Raw genomic sequence first — 12,146 nt, forward strand, 5'->3', positions numbered from 1 at the left:
ATAAATGCCATACTTTCTTACATCTTACCATTCTTAGTTTTCAGTTGGGCATCCTGTCTAGCCTGCTACTCATTTCATTACCAAGAAAAATGTATCCTACTGCTTGCTAGGTAACCGAGTGGCCTTCATGTCAGACAACATCTTGCTTTCGCTTTATGATGTAAGCTTGCTAGGCAACAGAGTGTCCCTCATGTCAGACAACATCTTGCTTTAGCTTTATGATGTCAGAGCGGCACTGGACCAATTGTCCTTGTGGAAGCTGACCACACAGGAGGATGAGAGATCAGACATCTGTATTCATGACTACAAGGCAAATAGGAGGGGGAATGGTAAAAGACTATGAACCACTCAATGCACTGGAGCCTTTTTGAAAGTGGGATGGAGATGGACACAAAAAAGGAGATTATCATTAACAACAATCCATCTTGAGTATCAGAGTCCAACACACAGAGTGCAGGGGAAGAGGCTACATAAGCTTCCTTTCTTCAGAACGTAGCACTATCGTTCTAAAGTGAGATAGTGCATTTCAGCCTCAAAGGCAGCAATTTCCTCAAATGGAACATTGCTAGCACCAGAATATAAAAGCAGGCTTTAGTAGCGTTGGAGGCAGTCAGTCTTTTATTAACTATCATGACCAACACAACGTGATTCATATTACTTCCATCTTGACAAATTGTATTCAGGCACAGACTCCGACTATAAGGTAGTGAGGACATTCTGATGCTGTGAACGTCTTTTTAAAGCTTAAAGGAATGATTGTGAGATTTGCTTACCATATAAATTGGTAAAATGATGCCGTTTGCCGGAAGACTTCTTTTTTTTTTTTTTTCTTCAGTCTCGGCAATGCAGAGAAACTCGGTTGGCAAACACTGCCACTGGTGGTCATTCAGTATAATCTGCAGATGGAAAAGTCCACTGTTAGCACATTTACATTAAGCAATAGAAAAAAAATCTTGATTTTTATAAAGGGTAAACAGATCAATACTGTGGAGACTGTATTATTGTGAAAATCAACAGCTCATTAGAAAATAAAATCTCAATTTGTGTTTTTAACCTCCTATACTTCTCTGCACCCATGTCTCATTTGCTAACAGTCTCTAAACAACTGTAGCACGTACATTAGGACGTAGGTAAATAGATCTGTTTGCCATCCAAGTGGCAGCGTACCCTTCTCACTTCATTTGGTTTAGGATATGTTATGCCAGTAGCAAGTAAGCCAGCTGATAAGTTGAGAGGGGGGGTTTGCTACACTTAATGGGAATAATAAAAACTATGAATAGCATAATTACCATCTTCATTTTAGCCAATTGCTACCAGTTCAGCAATAGTGAAGGTCAGACTCCTGTGCTCAAACTTGCGTTTATACACATTTAGAAGTCTCAATAAATGCCATACTTTCTTTCATCTTAGTTTTCAGTTGGGCATCCTGTCTATCCTGCTACTCATTTCATTACCAAGAAAATGTATCCTACTGCTTGCTAGGTAACCGAGTGGCCTTCATGTCAGACAACATCTTGCTTTAGCTTTATGATGTCAGAGCGGCACTGGACCTATTGTCCTTGTGGAAGCTGACCACACAGGAGGATGAGAGATCAGACATCTGTATTCATGACTACAAGGCAAATAGGAGGGGGAATGGTAAAAGACTATGAACCACTCAATGCACTGGAGCCTTTTTGAAAGTGGGATGGAGATGGACACAAAAAAGGAGATTATCATTAACAACAATCCATCTTGAGTATCAGAGTCCAACACACAGAGTGCAGGGGAAGAGGCTACATAAGCTTCCTTTCTTCAGAACGTAGCACTATCGTTCTAAAGTGAGATAGTGCATTTCAGCCTCAAAGGCAGCAATTTCCTCAAATGGAACATTGCTAGCACCAGAATATAAAAGCAGGCTTTAGTAGCGTTGGAGGCAGTCAGTCTTTTATTAACTATCATGACCAACACAACGTGATTCATATTACTTCCATCTTGACAAATTGTATTCAGGCACAGACTCCGACTATAAGGTAGTGAGGACATTCTGATGCTGTGAACGTCTTTTTAAAGCTTAAAGGAATGATTGTGAGTTTTGCTTACCATATAAATTGGTAAAATGATGCCGTTTGCCGGAAGACTTCTTTTTTTTTTTTTTCTTCAGTCTCGGCAATGCAGAGAAACTCGGTTGGCAAACACTGCCACTGGTGGTCATACAGTATAATCTGCAGATGGAAAAGTCCACTGTTAGCACATTTACATTAAGCAATAGAAAAAAAATCTTGATTTTTATAAAGGGTAAACAGATCAATACTGTGGAGACTGTATTATTGTGAAAATCAACAGCTCATTAGAAAATAAAATCTCAATTTGTGTTTTTAACCTCCTATACTTCTCTGCACCCATGTCTCATTTGCTAACAGTCTCTAAACAACTGTAGCACGTACATTAGGACGTAGGTAAATAGATCTGTTTGCCATCCAAGTGGCAGCGTATCCTTCTCACTTCATTTGGTTTAGGATATGTTATGCCAGTAGCAAGTAAGCCAGCTGATAAGTTGAGAGGGGGGGTTTGCTACACTTAATGGGAATAATAAAAACTATGAATAGCATAATTACCATCTTCATTTTAGCCAATTGCTACCAGTTCAGCAATAGTGAAGGTCAGACTCCTGTGCTCAAACTTGCGTTTATACACATTTAGAAGTCTCAATAAATGCCATACTTTCTTACATCTTACCATTCTTAGTTTTCAGTTGGGCATCCTGTCTAGCCTGCTACTCATTTCATTACCAAGAAAAATGTATCCTACTGCTTGCTAGGTAACCGAGTGGCCTTCATGTCAGACAACATCTTGCTTTCGCTTTATGATGTAAGCTTGCTAGGCAACAGAGTGTCCCTCATGTCAGACAACATCTTGCTTTAGCTTTATGATGTCAGAGCGGCACTGGACCAATTGTCCTTGTGGAAGCTGACCACACAGGAGGATGAGAGATCAGACATCTGTATTCATGACTACAAGGCAAATAGGAGGGGGAATGGTAAAAGACTATGAACCACTCAATGCACTGGAGCCTTTTTTAAAGTGGGATGGAGATGGACACAAAAAAGGAGATTATCATTAACAACAATCCATCTTGAGTATCAGAGTCCAACACACAGAGTGCAGGGGAAGAGGCTACATAAGCTTCCTTTCTTCAGAACGTAGCACTATCGTTCTAAAGTGAGATAGTGCATTTCAGCCTCAAAGGCAGCAATTTCCTCAAATGGAACATTGCTAGCACCAGAATATAAAAGCAGGCTTTAGTAGCGTTGGAGGCAGTCAGTCTTTTATTAACTATCATGACCAACACAACGTGATTCATATTACTTCCATCTTGACAAATTGTATTCAGGCATAGACTCCGACTATAAGGTAGTGAGGACATTCTGATGCTGTGAACGTCTTTTTAAAGCTTAAAGGAATGATTGTGAGATTTGCTTACCATATAAATTGGTAAAATGATGCCGTTTGCCGGAAGACTTCTTTTTTTTTTTTTTCTTCAGTCTCGGCAATGCAGAGAAACTCGGTTGGCAAACACTGCCACTGGTGGTCATTCAGTATAATCTGCAGATGGAAAAGTCCACTGTTAGCACATTTACATTAAGCAATAGAAAAAAAATCTTGATTTTTATAAAGGGTAAACAGATCAATACTGTGGAGACTGTATTATTGTGAAAATCAACAGCTCATTAGAAAATAAAATCTCAATTTGTGTTTTTAACCTCCTATACTTCTCTGCACCCATGTCTCATTTGCTAACAGTCTCTAAACAACTGTAGCACGTACATTAGGACGTAGGTAAATAGATCTGTTTGCCATCCAAGTGGCAGCGTACCCTTCTCACTTCATTTGGTTTAGGATATGTTATGCCAGTAGCAAGTAAGCCAGCTGATAAGTTGAGAGGGGGGGTTTGCTACACTTAATGGGAATAATAAAAACTATGAATAGCATAATTACCATCTTCATTTTAGCCAATTGCTACCAGTTCAGCAATAGTGAAGGTCAGACTCCTGTGCTCAAACTTGCGTTTATACACATTTAGAAGTCTCAATAAATGCCATACTTTCTTACATCTTACCATTCTTAGTTTTCAGTTGGGCATCCTGTCTAGCCTGCTACTCATTTCATTACCAAGAAAAATGTATCCTACTGCTTGCTAGGTAACCGAGTGGCCTTCATGTCAGACAACATCTTGCTTTCGCTTTATGATGTAAGCTTGCTAGGCAACAGAGTGTCCCTCATGTCAGACAACATCTTGCTTTAGCTTTATGATGTCAGAGCGGCACTGGACCAATTGTCCTTGTGGAAGCTGACCACACAGGAGGATGAGAGATCAGACATCTGTATTCATGACTACAAGGCAAATAGGAGGGGGAATGGTAAAAGACTATGAACCACTCAATGCACTGGAGCCTTTTTGAAAGTGGGATGGAGATGGACACAAAAAAGGAGATTATCATTAACAACAATCCATCTTGAGTATCAGAGTCCAACACACAGAGTGCAGGGGAAGAGGCTACATAAGCTTCCTTTCTTCAGAACGTAGCACTATCGTTCTAAAGTGAGATAGTGCATTTCAGCCTCAAAGGCAGCAATTTCCTCAAATGGAACATTGCTAGCACCAGAATATAAAAGCAGGCTTTAGTAGCGTTGGAGGCAGTCAGTCTTTTATTAACTATCATGACCAACACAACGTGATTCATATTACTTCCATCTTGACAAATTGTATTCAGGCATAGACTCCGACTATAAGGTAGTGAGGACATTCTGATGCTGTGAACGTCTTTTTAAAGCTTAAAGGAATGATTGTGAGATTTGCTTACCATATAAATTGGTAAAATGATGCCGTTTGCCGGAAGACTTCTTTTTTTTTTTTTTCTTCAGTCTCGGCAATGCAGAGAAACTCGGTTGGCAAACACTGCCACTGGTGGTCATTCAGTATAATCTGCAGATGGAAAAGTCCACTGTTAGCACATTTACATTAAGCAATAGAAAAAAAATCTTGATTTTTATAAAGGGTAAACAGATCAATACTGTGGAGACTGTATTATTGTGAAAATCAACAGCTCATTAGAAAATAAAATCTCAATTTGTGTTTTTAACCTCCTATACTTCTCTGCACCCATGTCTCATTTGCTAACAGTCTCTAAACAACTGTAGCACGTACATTAGGACGTAGGTAAATAGATCTGTTTGCCATCCAAGTGGCAGCGTACCCTTCTCACTTCATTTGGTTTAGGATATGTTATGCCAGTAGCAAGTAAGCCAGCTGATAAGTTGAGAGGGGGGGTTTGCTACACTTAATGGGAATAATAAAAACTATGAATAGCATAATTACCATCTTCATTTTAGCCAATTGCTACCAGTTCAGCAATAGTGAAGGTCAGACTCCTGTGCTCAAACTTGCGTTTATACACATTTAGAAGTCTCAATAAATGCCATACTTTCTTACATCTTACCATTCTTAGTTTTCAGTTGGGCATCCTGTCTAGCCTGCTACTCATTTCATTACCAAGAAAAATGTATCCTACTGCTTGCTAGGTAACCGAGTGGCCTTCATGTCAGACAACATCTTGCTTTCGCTTTATGATGTAAGCTTGCTAGGCAACAGAGTGTCCCTCATGTCAGACAACATCTTGCTTTAGCTTTATGATGTCAGAGCGGCACTGGACCTATTGTCCTTGTGGAAGCTGACCACACAGGAGGATGAGAGATCAGACATCTGTATTCATGACTACAAGGCAAATAGGAGGGGGAATGGTAAAAGACTATGAACCACTCAATGCACTGGAGCCTTTTTGAAAGTGGGATGGAGATGGACACAAAAAAGGAGATTATCATTAACAACAATCCATCTTGAGTATCAGAGTCCAACACACAGAGTGCAGGGGAAGAGGCTACATAAGCTTCCTTTCTTCAGAACGTAGCACTATCGTTCTAAAGTGAGATAGTGCATTTCAGCCTCAAAGGCAGCAATTTCCTCAAATGGAACATTGCTAGCACCAGAATATAAAAGCAGGCTTTAGTAGCGTTGGAGGCAGTCAGTCTTTTATTAACTATCATGACCAACACAACGTGATTCATATTACTTCCATCTTGACAAATTGTATTCAGGCACAGACTCCGACTATAAGGTAGTGAGGACATTCTGATGCTGTGAACGTCTTTTTAAAGCTTAAAGGAATGATTGTGAGATTTGCTTACCATATAAATTGGTAAAATGATGCCGTTTGCCGGAAGACTTCTTTTTTTTTTTTTTCTTCAGTCTCGGCAATGCAGAGAAACTCGGTTGGCAAACACTGCCACTGGTGGTCATTCAGTATAATCTGCAGATGGAAAAGTCCACTGTTAGCACATTTACATTAAGCAATAGAAAAAAAATCTTGATTTTTATAAAGGGTAAACAGATCAATACTGTGGAGACTGTATTATTGTGAAAATCAACAGCTCATTAGAAAATAAAATCTCAATTTGTGTTTTTAACCTCCTATACTTCTCTGCACCCATGTCTCATTTGCTAACAGTCTCTAAACAACTGTAGCACGTACATTAGGACGTAGGTAAATAGATCTGTTTGCCATCCAAGTGGCAGCGTACCCTTCTCACTTCATTTGGTTTAGGATATGTTATGCCAGTAGCAAGTAAGCCAGCTGATAAGTTGAGAGGGGGGGTTTGCTACACTTAATGGGAATAATAAAAACTATGAATAGCATAATTACCATCTTCATTTTAGCCAATTGCTACCAGTTCAGCAATAGTGAAGGTCAGACTCCTGTGCTCAAACTTGCGTTTATACACATTTAGAAGTCTCAATAAATGCCATACTTTCTTACATCTTACCATTCTTAGTTTTCAGTTGGGCATCCTGTCTAGCCTGCTACTCATTTCATTACCAAGAAAAATGTATCCTACTGCTTGCTAGGTAACCGAGTGGCCTTCATGTCAGACAACATCTTGCTTTCGCTTTATGATGTAAGCTTGCTAGGCAACAGAGTGTCCCTCATGTCAGACAACATCTTGCTTTAGCTTTATGATGTCAGAGCGGCACTGGACCAATTGTCCTTGTGGAAGCTGACCACACAGGAGGATGAGAGATCAGACATCTGTATTCATGACTACAAGGCAAATAGGAGGGGGAATGGTAAAAGACTATGAACCACTCAATGCACTGGAGCCTTTTTGAAAGTGGGATGGAGATGGACACAAAAAAGGAGATTATCATTAACAACAATCCATCTTGAGTATCAGAGTCCAACACACAGAGTGCAGGGGAAGAGGCTACATAAGCTTCCTTTCTTCAGAACGTAGCACTATCGTTCTAAAGTGAGATAGTGCATTTCAGCCTCAAAGGCAGCAATTTCCTCAAATGGAACATTGCTAGCACCAGAATATAAAAGCAGGCTTTAGTAGCGTTGGAGGCAGTCAGTCTTTTATTAACTATCATGACCAACACAACGGGATTCATATTACTTCCATCTTGACAAATTGTATTCAGGCACAGACTCCGACTATAAGGTAGTGAGGACATTCTGATGCTGTGAACGTCTTTTTAAAGCTTAAAGGAATGATTGTGAGTTTTGCTTACCATATAAATTGGTAAAATGATGCCGTTTGCCGGAAGACTTCTTTTTTTTCTTCAGTCTCGGCAATGCAGAGAAACTCGGTTGGCAAACACTGCCACTGGTGGTCATTCAGTATAATCTGCAGATGGAAAAGTCCACTGTTAGCACATTTACATTAGGCAATAGAAAAAAAATCTTTATTTTTATAAAGGGTAAACAGATCAATACTGTGGAGACTGTATTATTGTGAAAATCAACAGCTCATTAGAAAATAAAATCTCAATTTGTGTTTTTAACCTCCTATACTTCTCTGCACCCATGTCTCATTTGCTAACAGTCTCTAAACAACTGTAGCACGTACATTAGGACGTAGGTAAATAGATCTGTTTGCCATCCAAGTGGCAGCGTACCCTTCTCACTTCATTTGGTTTAGGATATGTTATGCCAGTAGCAAGTAAGACAGCTGATAAGTTGAGAGGGGGGGGTTTGCTACACTTAATGGGAATAATAAAAACTATGAATAGCATAATTACCATCTTCATTTTAGCCAATTGCTACCAGTTCAGCAATAGTGAAGGTCAGACTCCTGTGCTCAAACTTGCGTTTATACACATTTAGAAGTCTCAATAAATGCCATACTTTCTTACATCTTACCATTCTTAGTTTTCAGTTGGGCATCCTGTCTATCCTGCTACTCATTTCATTACCAAGAAAAATGTATCCTACTGCTTGCTAGGTAACCGAGTGGCCTTCATGTCAGACAACATCTTGCTTTCGCTTTATGATGTAAGCTTGCTAGGCAACAAAGTGTCCCTCATGTCAGACAACATCTTGCTTTAGCTTTATGATGTCAGAGCGGCACTGGACCAATTGTCCTTGTGGAAGCTGACCACACAGGAGGATGAGAGATCAGACATCTGTATTCATGACTACAAGCCAAATAGGACGGGGAATGGTAAAAGACTATGAACCACTCAATGCACTGGAGCCTTTTTGAAAGTGGGATGGAGATGGATACAAAAAAGGAGATTATCATTAACAACAATCCATCTTGAGTATCAGAGTCCAACACACAGAGTGCAGGGGAAGAGGCTACATAAGCTTCCTTCCTTCAGAACGTAGCACTATCGTTCTAAAGTGAGATAGTGCATTTCAGCCTCAAAGGCAGCAATTTCCTCAAATGGAACATTGCTAGCACCAGAATATAAAAGCAGGCTTTAGTAGCGTTGGAGGCAGTCAGTCTTTTATTAACTATCATGACCAACACAACGTGATTCATATTACTTCCATCTTGACAAATTGTATTCAGGCACAGACTCCGACTATAAGGTAGTGAGGACATTCTGATGCTGTGAACGTCTTTTTAAAGCTTAAAGGAATGATTGTGAGTTTTGCTTACCATATAAATTGGTAAAATGATGCCGTTTGCCGGAAGACTTCTTTTTTTTTTTTTTCTTCAGTCTCGGCAATGCAGAGAAACTCGGTTGGCAAACACTGCCACTGGTGGTCATTCAGTATAATCTGCAGATGGAAAAGTCCACTGTTAGCACATTTACATTAAGCAATAGAAAAAAAATCTTGATTTTTATAAAGGGTAAACAGATCAATACTGTGGAGACTGTATTATTGTGAAAATCAACAGCTCATTAGAAAATAAAATCTCAATTTGTGTTTTTAACCTCCTATACTTCTCTGCACCCATGTCTCATTTGCTAACAGTCTCTAAACAACTGTAGCACGTACATTAGGACGTAGGTAAATAGATCTGTTTGCCATCCAAGTGGCAGCGTACCCTTCTCACTTCATTTGGTTTAGGATATGTTATGCCAGTAGCAAGTAAGCCAGCTGATAAGTTGAGAGGGGGGGTTTGCTACACTTAATGGGAATAATAAAAACTATGAATAGCATAATTACCATCTTCATTTTAGCCAATTGCTACCAGTTCAGCAATAGTGAAGGTCAGACTCCTGTGCTCAAACTTGCGTTTATACACATTTAGAAGTCTCAATAAATGCCATACTTTCTTACATCTTACCATTCTTAGTTTTCAGTTGGGCATCCTGTCTAGCCTGCTACTCATTTCATTACCAAGAAAAATGTATCCTACTGCTTGCTAGGTAACCGAGTGGCCTTCATGTCAGACAACATCTTGCTTTCGCTTTATGATGTAAGCTTGCTAGGCAACAGAGTGTCCCTCATGTCAGACAACATCTTGCTTTAGCTTTATGATGTCAGAGCGGCACTGGACCAATTGTCCTTGTGGAAGCTGACCACACAGGAGGATGAGAGATCAGACATCTGTATTCATGACTACAAGGCAAATAGGAGGGGGAATGGTAAAAGACTATGAACCACTCAATGCACTGGAGCCTTTTTGAAAGTGGGATGGAGATGGACACAAAAAAGGAGATTATCATTAACAACAATCCATCTTGAGTATCAGAGTCCAACACACAGAGTGCAGGGGAAGAGGCTACATAAGCTTCCTTTCTTCAGAACGTAGCACTATCGTTCTAAAGTGAGATAGTGCATTTCAGCCTCAAAGGCAGCAATTTCCTCAAATGGAACATTGCTAGCACCAGAATATAAAAGCAGGCTTTAGTAGCGTTGGAGGCAGTCAGTCTTTTATTAACTATCATGACCAACACAACGTGATTCATATTACTTCCATCTTGACAAATTGTATTCAGGCACAGACTCCGACTATAAGGTAGTGAGGACATTCTGATGCTGTGAACGTCTTTTTAAAGCTTAAAGGAATGATTGTGAGTTTTGCTTACCATATAAATTGGTAAAATGATGCCGTTTGCCGGAAGACTTCTTTTTTTTCTTCAGTCTCGGCAATGCAGAGAAACTCGGTTGGCAAACACTGCCACTGGTGGTCATACAGTATAATCTGCAGATGGAAAAGTCCACTGTTAGCACATTTACATTAAGCAATAGAAAAAAAATCTTGATTTTTATAAAGGGTAAACAGATCAATACTGTGGAGACTGTATTATTGTGAAAATCAACAGCTCATTAGAAAATAAAATCTCAATTTGTGTTTTTAACCTCCTATACTTCTCTGCACCCATGTCTCATTTGCTAACAGTCTCTAAACAACTGTAGCACGTACATTAGGACGTAGGTAAATAGATCTGTTTGCCATCCAAGTGGCAGCGTATCCTTCTCACTTCATTTGGTTTAGGATATGTTATGCCAGTAGCAAGTAAGCCAGCTGATAAGTTGAGAGGGGGGGTTTGCTACACTTAATGGGAATAATAAAAACTATGAATAGCATAATTACCATCTTCATTTTAGCCAATTGCTACCAGTTCAGCAATAGTGAAGGTCAGACTCCTGTGCTCAAACTTGCGTTTATACACATTTAGAAGTCTCAATAAATGCCATACTTTCTTACATCTTACCATTCTTAGTTTTCAGTTGGGCATCCTGTCTAGCCTGCTACTCATTTCATTACCAAGAAAAATGTATCCTACTGCTTGCTAGGTAACCGAGTGGCCTTCATGTCAGACAACATCTTGCTTTCGCTTTATGATGTAAGCTTGCTAGGCAACAAAGTGTCCCTCATGTCAGACAACATCTTGCTTTAGCTTTATGATGTCAGAGCGGCACTGGACCAATTGTCCTTGTGGAAGCTGACCACACAGGAGGATGAGAGATCAGACATCTGTATTCATGACTACAAGCCAAATAGGACGGGGAATGGTAAAAGACTATGAACCACTCAATGCACTGGAGCCTTTTTGAAAGTGGGATGGAGATGGATACAAAAAAGGAGATTATCATTAACAACAATCCATCTTGAGTATCAGAGTCCAACACACAGAGTGCAGGGGAAGAGGCTACATAAGCTTCCTTCCTTCAGAACGTAGCACTATCGTTCTAAAGTGAGATAGTGCATTTCAGCCTCAAAGGCAGCAATTTCCTCAAATGGAACATTGCTAGCACCAGAATATAAAAGCAGGCTTTAGTAGCGTTGGAGGCAGTCAGTCTTTTATTAACTATCATGACCAACACAACGTGATTCATATTACTTCCATCTTGACAAATTGTATTCAGGCACAGACTCCGACTATAAGGTAGTGAGGACATTCTGATGCTGTGAACGTCTTTTTAAAGCTTAAAGGAATGATTGTGAGTTTTGCTTACCATATAAATTGGTAAAATGATGCCGTTTGCCGGAAGACTTCTTTTTTTTTTTTTTCTTCAGTCTCGGCAATGCAGAGAAACTCGGTTGGCAAACACTGCCACTGGTGGTCATACAGTATAATCTGCAGATGGAAAAGTCCACTGTTAGCACATTTACATTAAGCAATAGAAAAAAAATCTTGATTTTTATAAAGGGTAAACAGATCAATACTGTGGAGACTGTATTATTGTGAAAATCAACAGCTCATTAGAAAATAAAATCTCAATTTGTGTTTTTAACCTCCTATACTTCTCTGCACCCATGTCTCATTTGCTAACAGTCTCTAAACAACTGTAGCACGTACATTAGGACGTAGGTAAATAGATCTGTTTGCCATCCAAGTGGCAGCGTACCCTTCTCACTTCATT

The 12,146-nt window shown here is 39.7% G+C and overlaps 1 long non-coding RNA gene across 1 annotated transcript in view; it reads right to left on the minus strand.

Moving 5' to 3' along the window:
• The window catches only part of LOC146776024 (uncharacterized), a 42,052-nt gene that overhangs the window by 4,605 nt on the left and 25,301 nt on the right, over positions 1–12,146 (minus strand). The window contains exons 12-20 of the long non-coding RNA XR_014972172.1: positions 11,739–11,860; positions 10,364–10,479; positions 8,983–9,104; positions 7,607–7,722; positions 6,226–6,347; positions 4,845–4,966; positions 3,464–3,585; positions 2,083–2,204; positions 774–896 (exon numbers count right to left, since the gene is read on the minus strand). This is a non-coding gene — a long non-coding RNA (uncharacterized LOC146776024). The remainder of the gene's footprint in view (positions 1–773; positions 897–2,082; positions 2,205–3,463; positions 3,586–4,844; positions 4,967–6,225; positions 6,348–7,606; positions 7,723–8,982; positions 9,105–10,363; positions 10,480–11,738; positions 11,861–12,146) is intronic.

Source organism: Triturus cristatus, chromosome 12 (assembly GCF_964204655.1).
Source record: "Triturus cristatus chromosome 12, aTriCri1.1, whole genome shotgun sequence".
NCBI lineage: Eukaryota > Metazoa > Chordata > Amphibia > Caudata > Salamandridae > Triturus > Triturus cristatus.